This window comes from Adiantum capillus-veneris, chromosome 13 (genome assembly GCF_014529385.1).
Source record: "Adiantum capillus-veneris isolate H3 chromosome 13, ASM1452938v2, whole genome shotgun sequence".
NCBI classification, from domain to species: domain Eukaryota; kingdom Viridiplantae; phylum Streptophyta; class Polypodiopsida; order Polypodiales; family Pteridaceae; genus Adiantum; species Adiantum capillus-veneris.
Window position 1 is genome coordinate 148,668,038 of NC_140943.1, and position 15,249 is coordinate 148,683,286.

The window sequence follows — 15,249 nt, forward strand, 5'->3', positions numbered from 1 at the left end:
GTGAACTTATCCGCGATGACATGATCTCATATCTATATACAAAGACTGAGTTGTTTTTGTGATACTCCTTGTCCCTTGTCTAAAACCAGTTGTCTTTTGAACTATTATGTTCTTTTGTGTATATGTATATTAATTTAAAACGGCAACGCATACGTGCACACTTGGGTCACTTCATTTGACGTTGACTGCTTCATCCAGCTACACACACACACACACACACACACGCATACTTGGTTACTTTACCTGACAGTGATTGATGCATCTAGCTACACAGACACTTATACTTAAACTATTGTTGTAGTAGATGATGGTTTTATTGTCTAGTGGGTGATTACCTTGGATATTTATTCTTCCTCAATGGGTGATTTTGGCTCATGGTATGCATAATGCAGCTGATAAATTTAATAGTCTCGTGGTGTTCACCATGAACCTTTACCATATAATCTCTCCTCTATGGATATAATAGTCGGGGATTATCATAAGTCTTTGTGCTTATACTAAATCTTGTTGATAATTATATTGACTTGTAGGGGTCCACCTTAACTTTATACCTTGTAATTACCGAATAGGGTAATTTTGAATGTATCCTAGATACTTGTTACTGCTTATGCTACTTTCCTGGTGAGCGAGGTTTAGTGTGATCACTCCTTTAACAATTTAACCTCTAAAGATTGCATGCAGAATTGCATGCAGGATGGGTGAATACCCCTTAGTAAAACTGTTACTGACTCCCATTATGCTTCCCTCTCGGCGAGAATCATGTGCTCTTTAATGTAGTGTTTAATGCACACCGTCCTCGTCGTGTTGGATATTTCCCCCTTTCACTAATTTGACATCACAGGACATGCATCTCCATCTGATGCCTGGTGTGAAGGCACGTGGATGGGCGCGTCATTTGGCTCATTCATTTCTTGGCCTTGTGCACCTGCAAAACTTCTCATGTTTCCCTCCAAGCTACTGACTGGTTGAGTGGACATTGCGAGGCCGATCCTTATGTTCGTTTGATCTTAAAGGCATGGCATATTGGTGCACAGTCGGAGAAGAGCTGGCCTCCTTTGCTCTTCTACCTTCCTTTGTTATAAACACGAGTGAGGGGCCCTGCTTCCCTCACTTAGACTTGGGTTTACTGGTTTTGATTTTACAATGCTCCATCTTGAACTATTGGTATTTTTATTCCTTCAAGAGCATGAATCAATGAGTATATATGATCTAAGGGGTGTTACTGTGTTGGTTACTGATTGTTGTGGGGCTCTCTAGAAGTTTGTGCATTTGGTTACACTGTAAAAGGTCATCTATAACATTTTACAAGTGTTTCATTTAAATAAAAAAAAATAGGTCTGGTTTACAGCTTCTTTGAAAGATTAACAATGGTTTAGTTAATAAACTTGATCACATTCGATGCATGACATTACTTGGGTTGCGTGGATTTCTAGCATGCTATGGTTTGGTTGAGTTGATTGTACCTCAAGACGATGAGGTTGTAGGGTAAACTTGCCAGATTTTCCTCCTCACTTAATGTCATAGTGCTTGATTTACTTTGTTAACTGATTACACTAATCTCTGGTTATCTTCAAAGTTACCTGTAAGAATGGTATGGGTTTTCAACTATTATTTAGGTTCCTTATGGTCAAAGCAAGGTTTAATTTGTTGAGCCCTTATGTCGTGTAACTAGTGGATTGGGTGTTATATCTGACAAAGAAGTATTGATCTAGCTTTTAGTAAAAAAATTAGGATTGTCTTAACACAGTACACTTTACAAAAAATTAAGGTTTGGTTGCACTAGATCATGACTTTCACTAAACTTTGTTGGTTCTCATGTCGGATCCTCAAAAGGCCAGGTCGATCCATTACTTACCTCTGTTGAGGTTGGGGTGTTTTTTCTCCTCATAATGATTTTGATCTTTTGTTTTCGCTCTTACTAATGTGCATTAGGACTCGAATCCATGCTGGCTAGTTTGATTAACCTAATTAGATTAGATAGTTGTGATTATGATTGTTGATTATAAATTGTTGGTTGATTGGTTGTTGGGCGATGTTTAGACAGGTTCACTTGGTAATCCTAAGGCTCACAAACTCTTTTTTAGACTTCATGTTACATTAATACCTAACAACATCAATTGCTTCTTATACAACTCCTAGGTTCTTGAGTCTTCTGATTTTCTAAACTTTCCCTGAATGGGAGGGATATGGCTTGATTAAACACATTACTTTTTACTCAAATTGGGTTACTATAGTTTTACAATCTTGCTAGTTTTTCGATCTACATTCTGGATTTGTGTGTCACAATCTGACTCTTCATTTAGGTTAGAATTTGGTTAACACTCGGGTACCTTGGATTGGCTCCAATTATGGGGCTGGCTACTGGATAGGTATTACTTCTAATGGTATAGATCTTGGCTTGGTTATTGCTTCCTATGCAGTTGGTTATGATGCTCTGATCATATTTACACCTCTATTGTTGGTTTTGATAATCTGATCCTTTTGACTTGTGATGTACGTCTAGATCCTAGTTACTTTGATAAATGTTAAAAACATTCTCATCTAATAACTATTGCAACTCTTTTTTACTGTATCAGATTGTATTAGCTTGGACATATGCTTGAAATATACACCAAGCCTACTATACTATTGATCTTGATTTATGCTTGGCTTTGGGAAGATTTGATGAGTTGATGGCTAGCTTCTTTCTACTGCGAGGCTGAATTTATCTATTGCTTCATAGGATAAGGTTTTGGGATTTTTTTACTACAACTCTTTGCCATTTGTTGGTGAAAATTGGCTTTCTGATAACTTATATAGGGCTGGCATGCTATGCTTGGTGTAATTTATGGTCTTAATGCTTCAATACTAACCCATGTTGTGTAGAAACATTTGGGTAATTTGGGAGTTCTAGGTGGTTTTGTACTGGCCATTGAATTCTACTATGGTTAGTTGGTTTTGGCAGAATTTCTGTTCCCTTTGGACTAAGGACATCAGGTTTTGACATGTTCGTATTAGGGACATTGATGTCTACTATGATTAGCTGGATCTGTAATACTTTTATTTTTTCTTTTTGGAATAGAGACATAAGGTTCGACAAGCTTGCATAACCTGGTAGTTGTTTTGGAATACTTCAGACCTAATGTTACACTGCACTTTGAAATTATGTATCAAGATGTGGATAGCTTAAGGATGATTATACTGAATTTGAACTTTTTAAGTAAAAGGGTAATGTAAAAGATTGTTTTCAAAATCATGTATGTACTACTTAGAATATGCAGTTTCGGCTGCTTGGATACTGCAACTTTGGAAGAAGTGGAAATTCCTAAAGTTTTGCTCATACTTTCAAATACTATTTAGGACAATAGCTAGTCTAATAATTTTTAAGTTTGACATGGATAACAACTGATAGGTTCTTTGAAGCCTGCCATACGTAGCCAAGTTTAACAGATCTCTTGCCTTGTCTATATGGATGCAGGTGAGAATTCTATCTTGATTTAAAAAGGTTTAGCATGTTGCACTCCAACTCTGGAGACCCCTGATGATTCAACCGGGATGACCTCAATAGCTCTACTAAAATCATTAGAATGATGCCTCATTCTCACTATGTTGTACTTAAATGAATCCAAGACTAAGTCATTTTTGTGACAAATCTTTGCCCAGTTATCTAAAGCCAGTTGTCTTTTGAACGTTATGTTATTTTGTGTATATGTATCTAGCCTAATACATCAACACACACACACCTACACATTTTTTTCACCAGATATGCTTTTAAGCATTAAATTATATGAGGAAAATTTTATAAAGTGGCTTCCAAAGGAGTGAGGGTATTGCAAGGGGGTACAACTTGGGGGATTCCACATTACTGCTTTCTCGCATTGATGATTGGAGTTAGGGAGAAAGCTGATAATGCCGAGGCACTTCCAACATCATCTAACCCGCATTCAACATCCTTGAAGCGATAGACATGGCCATGTAGAGGGCTATCGATGGTGATGAGCATGTAAGAAATGCGAAACACAATATGATCTTGTAGCAAGGAGAGTAGAGAGAGATACAATGCAAAGTAGATTAGTGGCAGTCAAAAAATTAGATTAGCACTATTACAAAGTGATGGCATCATCCACCCAGGCGCTCTCAAGATAGAGCTTAGATGGTGATTTAGACAACTAGAGCAAGTAGAAATACAAGGGGCTAGCTATCCTTTAATAAGGATGTGTGTACATAATGGCTCATAGAGAAGACCTACTTATAAAGATGTAAGGGAGCCTCTATGCGCCCATGTGTAGCCAAGTCCAAGTAGAATTCAACCATGCATCCATGTGTAGCCAAGTCCAAGTAGAACTCAGCCACACCAGCCATTGAAATCAAACCACCAACCATTGACTTATCAGCCATCGGCTAGCCGTTTTTTGATCACTTTTCGATCGTTGTTTGGCCAAGGTATCTTGATAAGAAGATATATTACGGTGAATCTTTCCTAAAATTTTGTCTAAGTCCCAAAGGTGGGCCCTGAACTTGCTATGTATCATCTACAATCACAAATAGAGGCATCATTAGCGTGCAAGTTAGAATCCACCAAACATATGTGCAATATTGGCTTCTCCTCATATGTTGGGGGGGGGGGGGGGGGGGGGGGGGGGCTTACAAACTGTGCAACATACATGGTGGTGAGCAAAATTGATAGGTGGGCATGTATACTAATAGAGCATGTGCTTGTGATAGTGGATGATGTAGGGATGTAGCTGCAAAAGGGGTTGTGCGCAAGGTGGACTTGATGCAGGAAAGACTATGCATAGCTAGAGAAGCTCGAGACTAAAATGGCCAGGCACTTCCAGCACCATCTCACTTGCATTCAACATCCCTTTGAATGATGGATATGCATGGCCATCTAGAGGGCTATTGATGGTGATGAGCAGGTGGCTAAAATGGTGGGAAATGTAGGGATGTGGTCGTAAAGGGGGTTGTACACAGGGTGGAACTAATGCAGGAAAGACCATTCGAGCCTGCAAAAAATGGTAAACAATAGAATGCAATCAATACATATTGGCAATGAAATTGCTAGGGACCAATGTGAAGGCTAATGTCAACAAGGCAACATTGTAATCACTTCCTTGACTCTCTCGCTCACCAACTAGGCTGTTAGTCTCTCTCTCTCTCCGCTCCCCCCCCCCCCCCCCACACACACACACACACACGGGGCACGAGAATGCATCATCTCCTTTCCATGATTCACTGGTGATTCTTTTATCTCCTCCCAGCCAATCAAAAACTTTACATTTCTTTATATAAAAAAACTTCCCTTTTTCATTAGCAAAAAGTGGAGGCATCACTAAGGCCTCACCCCTTGGGATAGGCAAAAAAACATGTAGACTATCTACTTAAGTGGAAGAATTGGATGCTCTTAGCTATAGAGTAAGAAGAAGAGATGAAAAGAAACAAGGGTATATGTAAGAAGAGACAAACAAAATAGAGGAGCTCCCTCTCTCCCATTGAAGCAAGTCATGAGATTTGCTGGGATGATGGGGATGGCATGTCTCGCTCTTCATGCACACACAACTTGGGAGGTCACTTCTCCTGCATTTTGGTTAAATAGAATCCCTTTTCCTAAGTATTTCCCTTCTCTTGCAGGCATCATTGATCAAGTAGATGCAAGAGCTCAAGCAACAAGTGCAAAGGAGATACGACGAGGTGCAAGGGTGAGGGGACAATTGACTAAAATTATGTTAGTTGAAAATCTTCCAAGTAATGCATTTTATTTTAATCAAGCCAAATAGGGAGCTAGTATGTGTCCACATTCTTTGGAATTTTTTTACTAGGGGGTGTCTCACAAGATGCCCCCTTTTTTATCGAAGACAAAAGATGTGGCGCAGGAGTCAATGTGAGCAGCTACACATTGTAGTCTTCTTGACCACGGGCAAGAAGATTTCATCAAAATCAACTCCCTTTTGCTGCTTGAATCTCTTAACAACAAATTGAGCCTTGTAATTAGGCATGGGATCATCCTATGTAAAATTCTTCTTGTAAACCCCATTTGCAAGGTAAGGCCTGCTTGCCTTCTAGCAATTCAACCAAGTCTCATGTCTCATTATTGACAATCAAGTTGTACTCAAATTGCATGATTTGATCCACTTAACCTTGTCATCCATTTGCATGGATTCTTTGTAATAAGATGGCTCATTGTACTCAGACAGCATGAAATATTCCAACCCTTGCTGAAACCACTCAGGTGGATGTGACGATCTAGTAGATTATCTCAAAGACTGACTACTACTCTCTATCTTGTCAATTGGAGCACTGCTAGTGGAAGGTACATCACTAGTCTTCTAAATTTTCACAGATTTTGAGGCAATGTCCTCAAATGTGACTTTTCTATACTCAACCTCTTTGATAGTTTGTTGTGCATCTTCAATTTTTTGAAGATAATACATGAATTACGAATTACTTTGTGAGATTTCAAGTGCCAAAGATAGTATCTTATCTCTCCATCTACACTATAACCAAGGAAAATGCACTTGTGTGACTTTGGGTCTAGCTTTCAAAGACATGTAAATGATCATAATGTGGTTTCTTTTTGGACCATAGCTCCTCTGGAATCTGGTAATTTAATGGCATACCAGGTGATCAATTATTGATGATATGTACAGTTGTCAGTACTGTCTCTGCCCAAAAGCCTTGAGTCAAATTTTCCATAGAAAGCATAGTTGTGACTCACTCTTGAATCGTACGATTCATCCTCTTTGCAACTCCATTTCAATTAGGTGTGTAAGGTACAATAAGCTGCCTCTTACTACCTCTCTTGTTGCCTCTTACTACTTCTCTTGCTACAAATTTTGAACTCCTTGGAGATGTATTCTCCACCATTGCCAGTCCTCAAGCTTTTGATCTTCTTGCTAGACTTATTTTCTATGAGTGCTAAGAATTTCTCAAAAGTAGAGAAGACACGATCCTTATGTCGCAAAGGATAAAGCCACGCTTTTCTAGTGGAATCATCTATGAAAGTCACAAAATAGCTAGCTCCACCTAGAGACTTGGTCGGCATAGGATTGCAAATGTCAGTATGAAAAATCTCTCGTGGCTGCAAATGCTTTCTATTCAATGGCAATGAAGTGGTCCTAGTTTCTTTACCATAAATTTAATGCTCACACATAGAAAAGTTGGAATAACTTAACACAGGAAAGTAAACCAAAATGAGGTAGTGTTTCATTCCCTTTTGGCTCATATGGTTTAGCCGGATATGCCCCAACTCAATAGTCGGCTATAAATATACAATCCTCTTTTACACACAAAACAAACATAGAGTACAGTGCTCCATGTTTTTAACCTCTAAGAATCACAAGGTTTCCTTCTTGATTGACCATGAACCATTCCCAAATATGGTAGTGTAACCCAAGTCATCAAACTGACCAGCAGATATCAAACTCTTCACTAACTTGGGAACATGTCTTGACATTCTTGACTATGAATTCCACGCCATTATGCAGGATTAGTTTAATGTGACCATCACCATGTATTGCAAGCTCATAGGCATCATCGAGCTTCAATTTTCCACGAGTATGTGCATACATAAAGAACCATTCTCTATGAGGTGTCACATGGAAACCGGCTCTAGAATCTATGACCCAATTCTGATAGAAACTAGCATCTTGTGCAACAAGAGCATCTAGACTAAGATCTAATGTAAAGACTAAAAAATTTGAGGAACTATGGACCTCAAGCACAACTGCAATCTTAAGAGACTCTATCACATTGAGCTCTACAATCTTAGATTTCCCCTTGTTATCATTGTCACACCTTTTGTTATCTAATCTCTCTGCCATGTACAACAATCTTTCTTCATGTGTCCTTTCTTATGGCATTGGTAGCACTCGACATTACGCAAAGAACCTCTAAGTTTGCTTTGAGAATTCTTGGGATCCTTCCTTTTGCCACGGTTATGAGTGCAACCTCTCTAACCTTTGCTACTAGCAACATATGCATCACCTTGCTTTACAGGCTCCATTGACTTCCTCTGTATCTCTTCATTGAGGAGACTAGAAACTACAACATCGTAGGCCAACTTACCTTCGTGTAGAGTTGCTAATCGATGTGCAAATATATCCCATGAAGAGGCTAAAGAGCACAATACAAAGATGGAATGCACTTCGTGTTGGGGTAAAGGCGTCTATGCCTTGCCCAGGCTATGGGCGCCTGCCCACTACTCACCTTAGTCTGGTACATATACCAAGACTAAGTAGTAGCTCATTTAGAGTATTGCTCCACCCACACAACAATCTACTCTCCCCCTCTTCCCTTATTGCACGTGTCATGCCAAGGGTAGGACTAGACGGGCACGGCCCAGGCAATGTGCCGGACACACATGCAGTAAAGGGGTCTATATATGGAAGAGGGCCAGGGGCCTATATATAGGATGGTTGGGAGGTTATTCGCATGTCTGTCTACCCATTGGTCTAACAGCACGTGCACACCGCATGGTGCACGCATGCATCCATATGGGCACATGCACTCTTCAAATGATATTAGAGCTTTGGCGCTTAACGATGGTAGATATGGCCCTGCAGTGAGCTCGCCAGTTATGGCAACGGCTATGGAAGCTTGACGCTCGTGATCAATTTCGGGATCATGAGTGGCTGGATCGGGAGCAAATGGTGTAGAGTTTGGATCTTGGAGCCTCGACAAAGATTGACGGACGTGCGATGGCTTCTCGACGATCAGCTCAAAAGTGATGGAGCTCACCGGCCATGGTGGAGCTTGGAGCTCAAACTCGAGCTTAGTGGCAATAGATCTGATGCGACAAAATCGGATCAGATGAGATCCGGACGGATCATGGATCTTGGAGCACATGGTGTGTGCAGCCCCTCTTGGGATTTGGGGAATCTTTGAGAGAACATTGGCATCTCTGTAGAAATGGAGCTCTGTTGTAATAAGCAGGAGAAGCGACATAGAGAAATTTTGAAGGCAAAAGAGCAGGTCGAGGGAATGTAGCAAGGTTTGCAAGGGCCAAGCATTTCAGAGAATTGAAAACAGGGAATTATTCAACATCAACAACGAGTATCAAGCGAGGCACATTGTGTGGTTCTCGATAGATCTCAGCACAAAGGCTTGAGAGAGCAAGACAAACAGGTCTTGAGCACAACTTGGAGCTTGGCAAGCAAGCTATTGAGCAACATAATTTTCTTGGAGAGCAGTGGAGCAACAAGGCATCGAAGGCAAAACTAGCAAGGGATAGCGTTGATAGTGCTATAGAAGTCCAAAAAATTATAAAACACTAAATCTCATAATGCGACAAGCAGGGCAAAGAAATCAAAGCCAAGGGAATTGTGAGCAGCTTGGTATTGTGAGTAGAACTAGAGAAATTTTCTTGTTGGGCATTCAATGCTTGGCAAAAGCAAATCGAGCAGCAAATTGAGCTTGCAGGCTTGGAAGAAAACGAGTTGTAGCACTGGTAAAATTGTAGCTCTCGAGCAAATCAATTTTGTGGTTCTGTGTTGCGCGCGCGCACACACACACACACACACACACACACACACACACACACACACAGCTAGTTTTGGCATGATTGCAATTTCCTTAATATATATTTTGCTGGGACTATTGGCCGGGGGTGCCCTCGGTGTATTACTGGCTTGGATTAAATATTTTTTTAGGGACCTTATGGTATCTAAACCTTGGTGTTAAAATTGGGTGGACCTTTTGCCCTGCTAGGATAAGCTTTGAACATTGGGGAAATAACGGCTTAAATTCACTAAAGGTGGGACCTACAGGCACCTAAACTTGTAGTTAATAGAGGTTATGTGAGTGTGGCGGGATTCATGGCTATGCATTACTTGTCATTCTCCGCTTTAACCCATAGTGGCTCCCTCCTGGAAGGTCTGTGCTACTATCTCATCCCCCTTCCTCTCTCGCTCTCTCGCTCTTCTCTGTACAAGGCGGTGCTACTGCTCCAGTCTCCTAATGAGGCCGGGCCCGCTTTACAACCATGAAGAGGGTGCTACTTGCTCCAAACCCTATAAAAGGTGAGATTTTTTAGCTCACTTAGCATTGGTAGTGTATGTGTGTGTACTTGGTGGTGTATTAGTCTGCATATTAGGACAGTATACTACCTTTCCTACTAAGAGGTAGAGTTAAGTATTAGATCTATGGCAAAGGGCAAGGAGAAGTAGGCCATTGTGGAGCTGGCCGTCCGACTCAATCTCAGGTGAATTTTGGCATTAAAATGGACTCCTGTCTGTCCGTATGATGGGTTGTTATTCTTTGATTGGTTTTCTCGTGCATATGCCAATAGAGGTAATTGTATGGCAACTTCTGCTAAATCTTTTTAGTATTCATTGTTGTCCGAATGGTAAGGTTTGATTCACTTAAAGATATGGTGTTATTCCTCATACTTAAATTGTAATGTCACTTATACTGAGCCTTTTCTGTGTATGGCTTGGTTGGTTTATGCTCCTTTAGGAAAGCCTTCATTTTAATGTTGAAACATTAAGGTACAAAAGGTGTATCCGCGGCCTTGGTTGCGTTTCCCTTTCATAAGTGCAGGGTTTCTGTCAATACACATATTTGGTCCTATCTTTGGCTTGGGTGGTTTTAACATAGGAGGGGGACTGCAACGTGTAATGCTGGGTGTTTGGCGCCCTATAAAAGCTTAAAAATAGGAGTGAAGGTCTTCTTGACACTTGGTGAAGGAACCTATATGGTAATGTGGACCTATTTGTTTGGTGAGTAACTTCGGCGTGGCATAGTTATGCACCAGTCAAGCATGGTTTTGTTAATAAGGTATCCTCTTGCAATACCGAAGGTTTTTACCTTAGGCCTTTATTTAAATTAAAATATGAGGAGTGATGTCATTTAGACTTAGGGAAGGAAACTACTTGATGAGGTTGACCCTCTGGTGGGTTGAAAATCATTACCTGTTTGTTTGTGTGTTTTGAATAAAATGCCACAACAGGTATTCCGTTATTGATAGATTTTTGGGTTTTGGATGCCGTGCTCACTATGCTTGCTCTAATATAGTCAATGCCGTCCGAGTATGGTGGTCTCTTGAAAAACTACTCAACTTGGCCACTCTTGGTTCGAGCTTCGTGGTTGGTTATGAGCTTACTATTCTTGCTCTATTAGGACTTTGATGTCTGAGGACTGTGTTCCCTTGGAAAGCTGCTCAATTTGGCCGTATATAGTTTGAACTACTGGGCCTTGAGCGTCCCCTTCTTGCTCAATTTAGGTCGAGGCTGGCTTAGGTTTGTAATCCCGTGTATTACTGCTCTACTTGGACATACATGGTTAAATATTTGGTTGGGGAGTGGGTTTTATTAACTATAGCCAAATATGGATGAGAGTATGGTTGTATAAAGGTATGGATTATGGTAGATATTGGCAATCAGCTACCCATGGAACTATAAGTGGTTGCTCACTACATCAAGGGTATGGGTCATGGTGACTAGTTTCCTAGTTGTGGATGATATTTTGGTACCTTCGAATATTCGTATTATATGTTGCTTGGGTTTAGGATAGTATATCTTGTACCTACTACCGTATAAGTGCTGCAAATCTGTCTAGGAAAGTGTAATAGAACTTACTAACATCTTGTTTTGTAATAGGTGACTCCAAATATAGATTGACTGCACGTATGAGTACTATCACTGACCCTGAAAAAATACCAACAATTAATGTCAAACTCTGTAAAGTCATGAAACAGGGATATGTGCACACTTCGGGGCTAAATTGCCTCATAAAACTTGTCTCCGTCCTTATCATATGAGAGTTTGTAAAGTAAAAGGAGCTCCAAATGGGTTTATCCTTGTAAATGATATTATCTCTAAATAATTGAGTAGCTTCACATTTTTTTAAAAATTATCTTTGAAAGCATTTAGTTGAGTGACATCTATAACATGTGGGATACCCATGCATCACCTACATACGGTGCCAATGCTAACTGAAAGTTGTGTTGTTCCCATGGGTGCAGGTGAGGGTTAACTTCTCGACTATGGTTTTCAAAGTTCCCTGGCTTGAAGATGACGGACTTATGTTTCTTCAAGCTCTTAATTCTCTTAGATTTGTGTATAAAGTCTATTTTGTACTATGAATGGGAGTTATACCACCTTTCATTGACATAATTTCTAGCGTTTTTTGTAATTTGAAAGAATTCTTTGGTGTTTATGTTATAATGGTTACTGGAACACACACATACACACACACACACACACACACACACACACACACACACACACACACACACACACACACACACAGAGGAGCTTGGGGAAAATTGTAGAGAATCGAACAGGCTTCAACAAAGAGCCAATTTTTAAAAAAAGATTGTGTGTAAGGGCATGTTCTCATTCATACACGCTTCTTGGTGGCGAGAGCACAAGAAAGAGAAAAAACTGGCATAAAGTAGCTCAAAAAGAGAGATCTTTGAAACTCTCTTTGTCGTGGTGAAACGAGCAACGACATGTGTGCTCTTGATGCGCACACGGTGAGTAAGTTTGGGCACCCCCGACATCGCATCCTCCCCAAGGGCACAGCAGTCATGCCTTGACACATCGAAGACACATTTTTTTGACGAGGGTTTCTTCTCAGCTCTGAGCATCAACGACTCAGCATCGAGTATCGATTCTTTGGCCTTTTGCAACTCAACATCGTCTCGGTAGCGGTTTCGACTTCGATTTTGGCGAGTACAATTTTGACGATCGCTTTCGTACAACGGTGCAAGGCGGCATCGACCATGTTTTTTTTTCTTGACTTCGACATAGTGAGAGTAAAAGAGAGCGGTTTCACTCTCCTCTGGTGTAGCTTCACCATAGACTACCCTGCCATGCACCCATTCAAGAGCGGATTAGCTTCGATGGACATCCCTCGGCATCCCGCCCTCGATCTAGCATTTTGGCTTTGACGACCCCCATTTCCAGCTTCAGTGGCACATATCGACGCATATGGCTCCGACATCCCATTTTGGGTGCAATTTTTTTGCAAGCACGCGTGGCTCTTGTACGGTGATTTTAATTATAGACCGTTAGTCATCCTTTGCGCTTGCTTTTTGATCGACGTGCTTTTTTTGATCGATGAGGTAGTGTGCCAGATTCCAAGTAGTTTTGCGCACATTTTGCGTTTTCATGCAGTGCAGATCATGTATGATTGTGTGGGGCATTCCAGAGAGCAGTTTTTTAGCACAATTTTGTGTAGTTTTTATGCATGTGCGGATACAACTTGAGCTAACTATAGCTCGTAAGTAGAAAGTTCACAAGTTTTGGGATTTTTGGACAGGTATAGGTCCATAGAACTGCTCGTTCAAGAGTGTGCTTGTTTGCCAAAGTTTTGGCATTTTATGTATACCATTTGTGAATCTATTTGTTGACACTGAATGCCTGTTTTCATGCGGTTTTGTTGAGATTTTGTGAGTTTTCATTCAGTTTTCAGGGGAAACTCTGCTGGATTTTTCCCAGTTTCTCACCATGTTTTATGTGTATCTGCAATTTTACTCTCTGATGGTTTAGTGGCCAAGTTTGATTCGCACTTTGACAAGTTTTGTCAGTTTGGACACATTTTTGTGTTCTTCTACCCACTCTCTCAGGAGTGAGGATTGCGCATGCTTGTGTGGCTACAGACAGACATTCATAGGTCTCATAGGTTTTTTGCAGATTTTTGCAAGCAGTTTCTCTTGTGGGATGCATTTTGAGCTAGTTAACTCACTATTTGCATATATGGTTATGTGCTTAATGCTTAGTTGGGATGTTTGTCATGTGCTTACAAATAGCAGATTTTGGAGCTAGCTTTATGCATATGTGAGCATCGGTTTTGATGCATTTGATCATGGGTTCCATGATTGTGTAGTGGTCGAGTTATCTCCCACTTTGTTACCAATTTGGCATGGTTTATTTTAAAGATTGTACTTGAGATTTTTCTCAGTTTATAGGGAAGACTCTGCCAGATTTCTCCCAAGTTTTCTCGCCATAGTTTGGTTTCTTGACATTCACTTATGGTTGTAGACATGCGTGACAATTTAGAGTCTATAGTGATGACTCGTGAGAGACGACAGTCTCATAATTGCTGATACATGTGATGTTGGCATTGTGGTCACACAAGGCACATTAGGCACCATTGTTTCAAATGTATGAGGCAGCAAACGGAGATCTATGCGTCGTGCAAATGAGGTTTTGACACATGCTAGAGCGATGGCTTCATATTTTAGTGATGGTGATGTCAAGTTTGCCTTTAGCGTTCCTCTTGATTATATGTCGTTGAGAGGTGACACTTCTCCACGTTGGTTGCTAGATGAGGATGTAGTCTTCCACATCACACCACATTGTGACTACTTTAGCACCTTCTCTAGTGGGAGCTTTGGTTGTGTGCACTTAGTTGATGGTTCGGCGTTTGACATTGCAAGTGTAGGAGATGTTTGCTTGTAATTGTCTCGTGGTGCATCATATACGCTATGACATGTGCACTATGTTCCTTAGCGGAGACAAAGTTTGATATCAGTGAGACAGTCATCAGATTTTGGGTGTCAAAGATTACTTAGAGAGCAGTCTTTCCAGATGCATTGCGGTTCATTAGTGATTACCAGAGGAGCCCGCAGCGGCTTGCTATATCCTATGCATGTGTCTAAGGTTCAAGATGACATGGTCTCAGTTTTGTTTCTGGCATGCTTTGAGCAAGAGATGAGATGTGTCTCCTTCATGATTGAGCTCCACCATGCTCACAAGACAGAGCATTTAGCTGTGGAGGAGATGCCAGTGGACTCTATAGAGATAGAGATAGAGCGGCAATGCTCTAGTAAGACACATCAGGTGTTGTTAGAGTCTGTGTAGGTAGAGGTAGAGCGGGTATGCTCCCTAGAGACATAAGCAGAGATGATAGACATGGAGTTCTTTAATATGCTCATGCTAGAGGCTGATGAGTTGGTGCTAGGGTGCATAGATCCGCCTATGGGGGTGAGGGACGTAGCCGTCCCAGTGTCAACATTGATACATCTATACACGATGAGTATTCTTGATGATGCAGTAAATGCAGATAGCGTAGGGGAGCCTAGGACAACTAGGTTTGTGTAGATTTTGTCAGCGTTCGGGCATCTCATGTATGACCTACTTGTATTGGGGCTCGAGTTTCAGTGGGAGAATTTGCAGCAGGGATTGTCAGTCGTACGATGACTGACACTAGCATGAAGCATAGTGGACTTTTGCAGACCATACAATGTTGTCATCGAGATTTACATGCAGGTTCTAGCGTGCATACGCATGCTCACCTATCACTAGAGCCAATATGGTTGCATGGAGA